Here is a 9,077-nt window from a genome sequence, read left to right as displayed (position 1 = left end):
CGCGGATGCTCGCAGAGAGTGCTGGGAATTTGCGTGTGGCCGTCTTTCTCAATTATTATTTTAAACCTTATCACTAGTGCCTCGATATTCGCCTACACTTACTTCTCCTATCTCCTCCGTTTCATTCCCCATTACTAGATCCAGCAGTGATTCCTCTCTTGTCTGCCTGTCTCTCTTTTGTAATTTTATCACTCCTGCCTGCTCTCCATACCTCCCTCTCGCTCTCACTCATTCAGTCACTCGCACACTCACGAACACGCTAATTCACTCACTCTATCCATCCCTCATTCCCTCCTTCCCTCACTCCCTCCATCACTCCCTCACTCACTCACACACAAAATCCCTACCTCAATCCCTCCACCGTAAAAGATTGAGAGAGACATAAGTAAGACAAAGGCCAAATTAATAGATTGGAAACAAACTATTTTTGAGGGGGTGAGATTGGAACCTGGGAAGGTGAACTCGGAAAAATCTTGACAAAGATATAGAACAGGTTTTGGGAAATATTTGAAACGGTGATCAATAGATTTCAAGAGAAATTCATTCCTCTAAAAAAAAAAGCAACAAATATTCAATAATGAAACATTGTGGATGAATAAAGAGATAGAGATAAGGTAAAATAGTAATTGAACAAATGCATATTCTAACTGCATGGACAATAAAGGAAAGGATGATAAAGGGGAACATGAAGACGTTAGGAAGGATGTCAACAAGCAATCAGGAAAGGAGAAAGGAAATACAAAATTAAATTATCAAGAAATAGTCAATTATTGCACTGAAACGTCAATAACATCAGGATAGGGATAGGGCTAACAAGGGATACACAAGATATACTCAGAGGTAATAACAGTGAAATGGCTGGAATATTGAATAGTTACTTTGTCTCAGTGTTTATCAGGGAGACTATACATGCTTAACATAACTTCTCCGCTTTTCAATTCTATCCCCCTGGAAATGAACCCCAGTGCTTGGCTTGTTTTTATTTATGTCGTCGCCACTTTTAGTGATTTGTGTACCTGTAGTCCGAGATCCTTGGTTAAACCACACTTGGATCACTGTGAACACTTCTGGTCTCCCTATTATCAAAAGGATATCGAGGAATTGGCGAAGGTGAAAATAATGATGATGCCAGAACTGAAAGATAATACCTGTCAGGATAGATTCAACAGGCTGATGGCTGACATGATGGAGGTCTTTGGATAATGAAAGGGTTTGATTGGGTAGACGTCGAGAAAATGTTTCCACTCGTCGGGGACTCTAAAACTATCGGTTATAAGATAGTCACTAATAAATCCAATAGAGAATTCATGGGAAACTTCTTTACCAAAGAGTTGCAAGAATGTGGAATTCGCGACCTGAAGGAGCAGTTGAGGCAAATAAGATCGATACATGAAATGGCAAACGAGATAAACACACGGGGCGAAAGGAATGGAAGAGTGTGCGGATGGGGGCAAATGAAGTCGGGAGGGAGGTGTGTTGTGTGAAGCATGAAGGCTGGCACAGACCCGTTGGGTCAAAAGGCCTGGATCTGTGCGGCAAACTCAATCGAAACAACGACAGCGACAGATTGCTGATTTTCTGAGTCCCCAAAACAAGCACTTAGAATGTGCAAGGGGGCGCCTGGATTCGAACCAGAGACCTCTTGATCTGCAGTCAAATGCTCTACCACTGAGCTACACCCCCACATCTGTTGACCATTCTTGCACGCACTATGCAATGGAGCTCAGTAGCTGGCAGTCACCAATGTTGATATTCCCAACATGAGAAGAAGCTTCATTAGTTATTCTGGGAGACAAATAAATACACCAATCAGAAATGAATCATGAACGGCGTGAGTCACACTATTGTGTACAGATGCGATGCACAACCCAACTTGGAACGCCTTGTCTCTCGGCTTCATTGAATTCATCCTCACCACAGAACGCGGAACTCGACGCACCAGCCAAACAACATCAGAATTTCAAGCAGAGGTCTTCAGCTGCTTTAAATCCTCTGCAACTGTGCTCTGCCCCCAGCTCTTTAGATACTTGCAGTCAACAAATGCAGTGCCAGGTTCAATGCGTGATTTTCCAAGTTCATGCTATCAGTGTCATTTCTGTAAGTATACAGAATATAATAAAGATGCATCCAGCAGGCATTTGGCAAGTGTGGCAGGAGGAGCTAGTGTGTGAAGCAACTGTAACCTATTAGTTCGGAGGCAATGCTGGACCTGGTTGCAGGGATTGAGATAGTTAATGTGGAGCAAGTGTCCTTAGGGGAGCATTTCGGGAACAGCGAACAGAGTATCATAAGGATTAGAATAACAATGGAAAAGGATAAGGATTAATCTAGAGTAAAAACACTTAATTGGAAGAGGGTCAATTACAGAGGATTGAGAACTGATCCGGCCCTGGTAAAATGGAATCAAAACTGTAATCGAGCAATGGGCGGCTTTTGAAGAGGAGATTGTTCGGGTACAGTCTGTGAACATTCCCACAAGAGGAAAAGGTAGGGCAACTAAAGCCAGAGCTCTCTGGATGACGAAGGAGATAGAGAATAAAATGAAGCAGAGGAAGTGGCCGTATGGCAGATGTCAGGTTGATAATACAGGCTGAGAACCAGGCTGAGAATGGAAAGTTCAGAGGTGAACTGAAAAAGGAAACCACACTTGGAGTAACGTGAACAATTCTGGTCTCCAGATTTTAAGAAGAATAAAGAGGAATTGGCAAAGCTGAAACAAAGATTCACAAGGATGATAATAGAACTCGGAGCATATACTTCTCAGGAGGACTAAACAGGTTGGAGCTCTTTTCTCTGGAAAAGGGAAGACTGAGGGGGACCTGATAGAGGTCTTTAAGATTATGAAAGGGTTCGATAGGGTAGACGCAGAAAAAACGTTTCCATTTGTGAGGGAATTCAGGAGAATCTTCTTTACCCAAAGGGCGGTAAGAATGTGGAACTCGCCACCAAAAGGAATAATTGAGGCAAATGGCATAGATGCTTTAAAAGGGAAGCTCGATGAAGAGATGAAAGAGAAAGGAATGTATGGCTGATGGAACGAGATGAAATAGGGCAGGAGGTGACTCATGTGGTGCATAAATACCGGAATTGACCAATCGAGATAGCTAACCTGTTTCTCTGCTGAAGCTTCAATGTAAACAACAATCCTGCTGCTACAGGGAATTCAGACTTACTGTATGAATCACAAAATCATTTAGAAAGAAGAGGGAGTATCGGGATTTAAACGAGCGATCTCTTGATTTACAATGAAACACTGCAATTAAGCAATGCACCCACTGATATCGTCCACGGATGAAGTAATGCAACGGAGTTCAGTCCCTGGCAGTCATCACTGAAGTGAGAACCAATCTGAAAAGAAGCTTCATCAGTTATTCTGGGACACAAATAATTACAGCAATCAGAAATGATTCATGATCGGAGTGAGTCACACTATTGTGCACAGATGCGATGCACAACCCAACATGGAAAGCCTTGTCACTAAACTTCAGTGAACACATCCTTACCACAGAACGCGGAACTGGAAGCACCAGACAAACGACACCTGAATTTCAACCAGATGTTTCTCCAGCAGCTGTCAAGTGCTCTCTCACTGTGCTCTGCCCTAGCTCTGCAGATCGTTACAGTCAACACAAGAAACAACAGGTTCAATGTGCAGTTTCACAAGATCATGCTCTCAGTGCCATATATGTAAGTGTACAGAATATCGAATCAATGTAATAAATAAACATCCAGCAGGCATTTGGCAAGAGCGGACAGGAGGAGATAGTGTGTGAAGTACTGTAATATTTGTTAAGTCAATAGATTCATTTAAAGGTTACGGAACAGAAGTGGGACTTAACGAAAGGGAAAGTGTGTAAATTGCATCCTGGCCATGAAATAAGAAGCTGTGAGTGTCGAAAGTGTGACGTCGCCAGGAAATAAAGGTGGAAAATGCTGAAAGCCTCTATTTGACCCGCGGATGCTCGCAGAGAGTGCTGGCAATAGGCTTGTGGCCGTCTTTCTCAATTATTATTTTAAACCTTATCACTAGTGCCTCGATATTCGCCTACACTTACTTCTCCGATCTCCTCCGTTTCATTCCCCATTACTAGATCCAGCAGTGATTCCTCTCTTGTCTGCCTGTCTCTTATTTGTAGTTTTATCACTCCTGCCTGCTCTCCCTGCCTCCCTCTCGCTCTCACTCATTCATTCACTTGCACACTCACGAACACGCTAAATCACTCACTCGATCCATCCCTCATTCCCTCCTTCCCTCACTCCCTCCCTCACTCACTCACTCACACACTCACTCTCTACCTCAGACTTCAGTGAACACATCCTTACCACAGAACGTTTGTCTGGAAGCACCAGACAAACGACACCTGAATTTCAACCAGATTTTTCTCCAGCAGCTGTCAAGTGCTCTCTCACTCTGCTCTGCCCCTAGCTCTGTCGATCGTTACAGTCAACACAAGAAACAACAGGTTCAATGTGCAGTTTCACAAGATCATGCTCTCAGTGCCATATATGTAAGTGTACAGAATATCGCATCAGTGTAATAAATAAGCTTCCAGCAGGTATTAGGCAAGTGTGGACAGGAGGAGATGGTGTGTGATGCGACTGTAACATGTGTTAAGTCAAAATATTCAGTTACAGGTTACGGAAGAGAAGTTGGTTTATCAAATGGAAAAGTGTCTAAATTGCAGAATTCACATCCTAACCATGAAATAAGAGACCGTGAATGTCCAAAGTGGACAATGCTCAAAAGCCTCTGTTTGACCCTCCGGATTCGAATAGAAATTGCTGGCCACAGGCTTGTGGCTGTGTTTCTCAATCATTATTTTAAATCTTGCCGCTGGTGCCTGGCTATTCTCCTACACTTACTTCTCTTACCTGCACCGTTTCATTTTCCATTATTGGATCAAGCAGTGATTCCTCTCTTGCCCACCTGTCTCCCTTTTATCATTACATCGTTCCTGCCTGCTCTATCCGTCACCCTCTCGCTTTCACTCATTCATTCACTCAAACGCTCACGAACTCACTCACTCCCTCCCTCCCTCGCTCACTTCCTCCCTCCCTGACTCACTCACACACTCACTCCCTCCCTCAATCCCTCCTCAGTAAAATATTTAGAAATACTTAAGTAAGACAAATAACAAAGTAATTGATTTGAAACAAACTAATTTTGAACGGATTAGAATAGAACTGGGGAAGTTGAAAAAAGTTGACAAAGAGATAGAACAGGATTGGGAAATATTTAAGAAGGTGATTAATCTCTCTCTGGCACTCCCTCAAAGTGGAGAGGGGACGGGAATGGAAGGGTGAGATGAACGAGGGAGGAAGAGGGCCTGTGTGGAGAATGGACGCTGGCATCGAACAAGTGGGCAAAATGGCCAACTGTGGACTCAATGTCAATAACAATCCTGCAGCTGCAGGAACAGACTGACTGCATGACTTCCGACAGGGAACAATTAAAAGATAAAGGGGGCGCTTTGATTTGAACCAAACACCTCTTAATCTGCAGTCAAATGCTCTACCGCTGAGCTACACCCCCACATCTGCGTAAGGCGTTAGCACACACAAGTCAATGGATTCTAGCACCTGGCCATCATCAACATTGATCGCACCATTCTGAAAAGAACCTTCATGAGTTATTCTGATAGGCAAGAATATGACTCCACCTCCAGAGCCTGACCCGTCCCTCAGAATCTAACTCTTCCCTTCGAGTCTGCCTCCGCCCTCAGAATCTGACACGGCACTCAGTGTCGGAACCCCTCCCCCACCCTTTGACCTCTGCCCCAGAGTCTGACCCATCCCCTAGAGTCTGACCCTACCTCCAGAGTCGGACTCCTCCCCCAGAGTCTGAACCTTGCCCCAGAATCTGCCACCTCCCCCAGAGTCTGACCCGACACCGAGTCTGACGCCTGTCCCAGAGCCTGACTCCTCCCCAAATGACTGACTCCTCCCCCAATGACTGACTCCGCCCAAAGAGCCGGACACCTCCACAGCGTCTGAGTCCTCCCTCAGAGCCTTACTCCTCTCTCAGAGTCTAACTCCTTCCCAGAGCCTTACTCCTCCCTCAGAGTCTAACTCCTCCCCAGATCCTTACTCCTCCCTCAGATTCGGTCCCCTCCCCCGAGTCTGACTGTTCCCCCAGAGCCTGACTCTTCCCCAGAGCTTTAATCCTGCCTCAGAGCCAGACACCCACCCCGACCCGATAATCTGACTCTTCCCCCAGAAAGTGAACCCGCCCCTGTATCTGACTCCGCCCTCAGGGCCTGACCCTGAAGAGGAGAGATTGGGTTGACTCGGCCTGTATTCACTCGAATTTAGAAGAATGAGAGCTGATCTCATTGAAACAAAAAAATTCTGACAGGACTAGACAGATTGGATACTGGGAGGATTTTTCCGCTGGCCGAGTGGTCCAGAACAAGGGGTCACAGGTCCGGGGTAGGACAATTAGGACTGAGATGAGGAGAAATTTCTTCACTCAGACGGTGGGAAACCTGTGGAATTCTCTACCACAGAAGGCTGTGGAGGCCAAATCACTGAATATATTGAAGAATGAGAGAGATCGATTTCAAGACACTGAAGGCATCAAGGGGTATGTGGAGAGAGCGGGAATATGGTATTGAGATAGAGGATCAGCCATGGTCATATTGAATGGCAGAGCAGGCTCGAAGGGCCGAATATGCTCCTATTTTCTATGTTTCTTCGCCGGAGCAGCAGACGAGGGAGAAAAGAACGGAAGGGGAGGGAGATCGCGTGAGATGAAGTCGGGTGGGAGGATGCTTGTGTGGAGCATCAACGATGGCAGAAACCAAACGAGTGGGCCTGTTTCCCTGCTGTCGACTCGATGTAAACAACAATTTTACTGCTGCAGTGAAGGCAGACTGAGTGCACGGTTCCCAAGGTAAGAAGTTAAACGTGCAAGGAGGCGTTTGGATTTGAACCGAAAATCTTGTAATCTGCAGTTATATGCTCTAACACTGAGCCACACCTTGACATCTGTGATGATTTGGTGCACATACAAACTGATGAAGCTTCTTTTCAGGTTGGTTATATTAACATTGCTGACTGCCAGGTACTGAGCTCCGTTACGTTTTGTGAGCAAGAAATCATCACAGATGTGGGGGTGTAGCTCAGTGGTAGAGCATTTAACTCCAAATCATGATGTCGTTGGTGCAAATCCAGATATCCGCTCTCCCTTTTTTAACTGCATCCTGTTGGGAGTCATTCCGTCGGTCTACCTTCCCTGCAGCTGCAGGTTTGTTGTTTATGTTGAGCAAAATTGAGTCGACAGCAGAGAAACAGGCCACTCGGCCCAACTGGTCTATGCTGACATTGATGCTCCACAATAGCCTCCTCCCTCCCGACTTCATCTGACCCTATCATCATATCCTTCGATTCATTTCTCCCCCATATGATAATCCAGCTTCCACTAAAATGCATCTACAATATTCCCCTCAACTATTCCTTGTGGTAGCGAGTTCCACGTTCTCACCGCGCGCTGGGAAAATAAGTTTCTCCTGAATTCCCTGTTGGATTTATCAGTGACGAGCTTATATTGATGACCTATGCTTTTGGACTCCCCAACAAGTGGAAAAATTTTCTCTGTGTCTAAAATGTTTATCATCTTAAAGACCTCTATCAGGTCACCCCTAAGCCTTCTCTTTTCTAGAGAAAGGAGCCCCAGCCTGTTCAATCTTTCCTGATAGATGTCTCATCTCAGTTCTGGTATCATCCCAGTAAATCTTTTACGCACCTTCTCCAATGCCTCGATATCCTTTTTATAATTTTGTGTAATTTTATTATTTTATGTATTGTCTACAGATGGGGATGGGCAACCAAATGGTGTTTCAATATTGACTAGTTTGTTTTTTGAGGAATATATTTCTGCTAAACTCTATTGATCTCCGTTTTCAATATTTGCCTCTGCTGTTCCATCTCTTTGTCTGTCAAAATGTTTTACAGTTTATTTAACGTAGTTCCAATCTCATCCGCTGAAAATTAGCTTTGTTCCAATCTATTACTTTGTCTTACTAATGACTTTCTCAATCTCTTCGGATAGAGGGATTGTGGGAGTGAGAGAATGAATGAGTTAGTGTGTGAATGAGTGAGTGTTTGAGTGATTGACTGCGAGAGGGAGGCTGGGAGAGCAGGCTGAAGCGATGAAATGATAAAACAGAGACAGGCAGACAAGAGAGGAATCACTGCTGCATCTAGTAATGGGAAGTGAAACGGAGGAGATGAGAAATGTCAGTTTCGGGGAACATCTAGGCAATAGCGATCATAACATAACTAAGTTTCGAATAATGATTGAGAAAGACGGCCACAAGCCTGTCGCCACCAATTTTTGCCTCCATCTGACGGAAAAAATCAGACTTTTCAGAATTTTCCACTTTCTTTTCCTGGAGGATTCACACTTTGGACACTCACAGCCTCCTATTTCATGGCCAGGTTGTGAATTCTGCATGTTACACACTTTTCCATTCATTGAGGCCTACTTCTGTTCCGCAACCTGCAATCGAATGTATTGACTTAAAACAACTTACAGTCACTTCGCACACTATCTCATTCTGTCCACATTTTCCTAATACCTGCTGGACGATTATTTATTACATTGATGCAATATTCAGTACACTTCCATATATGGCAGACAGAGCATGATATTGTGAAACTGCACATTGAACCTGCTGTTTCTTGTGTTGGCCGCTGGGGCAGAGCACAGTGAGATTACATTTGACTGCAGCTGGAGAAACCTCTGGTTGAAATTCAGGTTTCGTTTGGCTGGTGCTTCTTGTTCCGCGTTCTGTGGTAAGGATGGGTTCACTGAAGCTTAGTGACAAGGCTTTCCATGTTGGGTTGTGCATCGCACCTATACACAATAGTGTGACTCACCCCATTCAGGAAACATTCTGATTGTCATAGTTATTTGTCTCCCAGAATAACTTATGAAGCTTCTGTTCAGGTTGGTTATATCAACATTGGTGACTGCCAGATACTGAGCTCCGTTACCTTGTGTGTGCATGAAATCATCACCGAGCATTTAACTGCAGATAAAGAGGTCTCTGGTTCAAATCCATTTTCCTCCTTTT

The 9,077-nt window shown here is 44.5% G+C and overlaps 2 non-coding genes across 2 annotated transcripts; both read right to left on the bottom strand.

Annotated features, from left to right (window-relative positions):
* Nucleotides 1–1,611: 1,611 nt before the first annotated feature.
* trnac-gca (transfer RNA cysteine (anticodon GCA)) lies at nt 1,612–1,683 on the bottom strand. The gene has a single exon. It is a non-coding gene; the product is annotated as a tRNA-Cys (tRNA).
* Nucleotides 1,684–5,461: 3,778 nt separating this feature from the next.
* trnac-gca (transfer RNA cysteine (anticodon GCA)) lies at nt 5,462–5,533 on the bottom strand. The gene has a single exon. It is a non-coding gene; the product is annotated as a tRNA-Cys (tRNA).
* Nucleotides 5,534–9,077: the final 3,544 nt, after the last annotated feature.

The sequence above is a fragment of the Heptranchias perlo genome, chromosome 20, assembly GCF_035084215.1.
Source record: "Heptranchias perlo isolate sHepPer1 chromosome 20, sHepPer1.hap1, whole genome shotgun sequence".
Classification (NCBI taxonomy): Eukaryota; Metazoa; Chordata; class Chondrichthyes; order Hexanchiformes; family Hexanchidae; genus Heptranchias; species Heptranchias perlo.
This window is presented reverse-complemented; position numbering and strand designations above follow the sequence as displayed.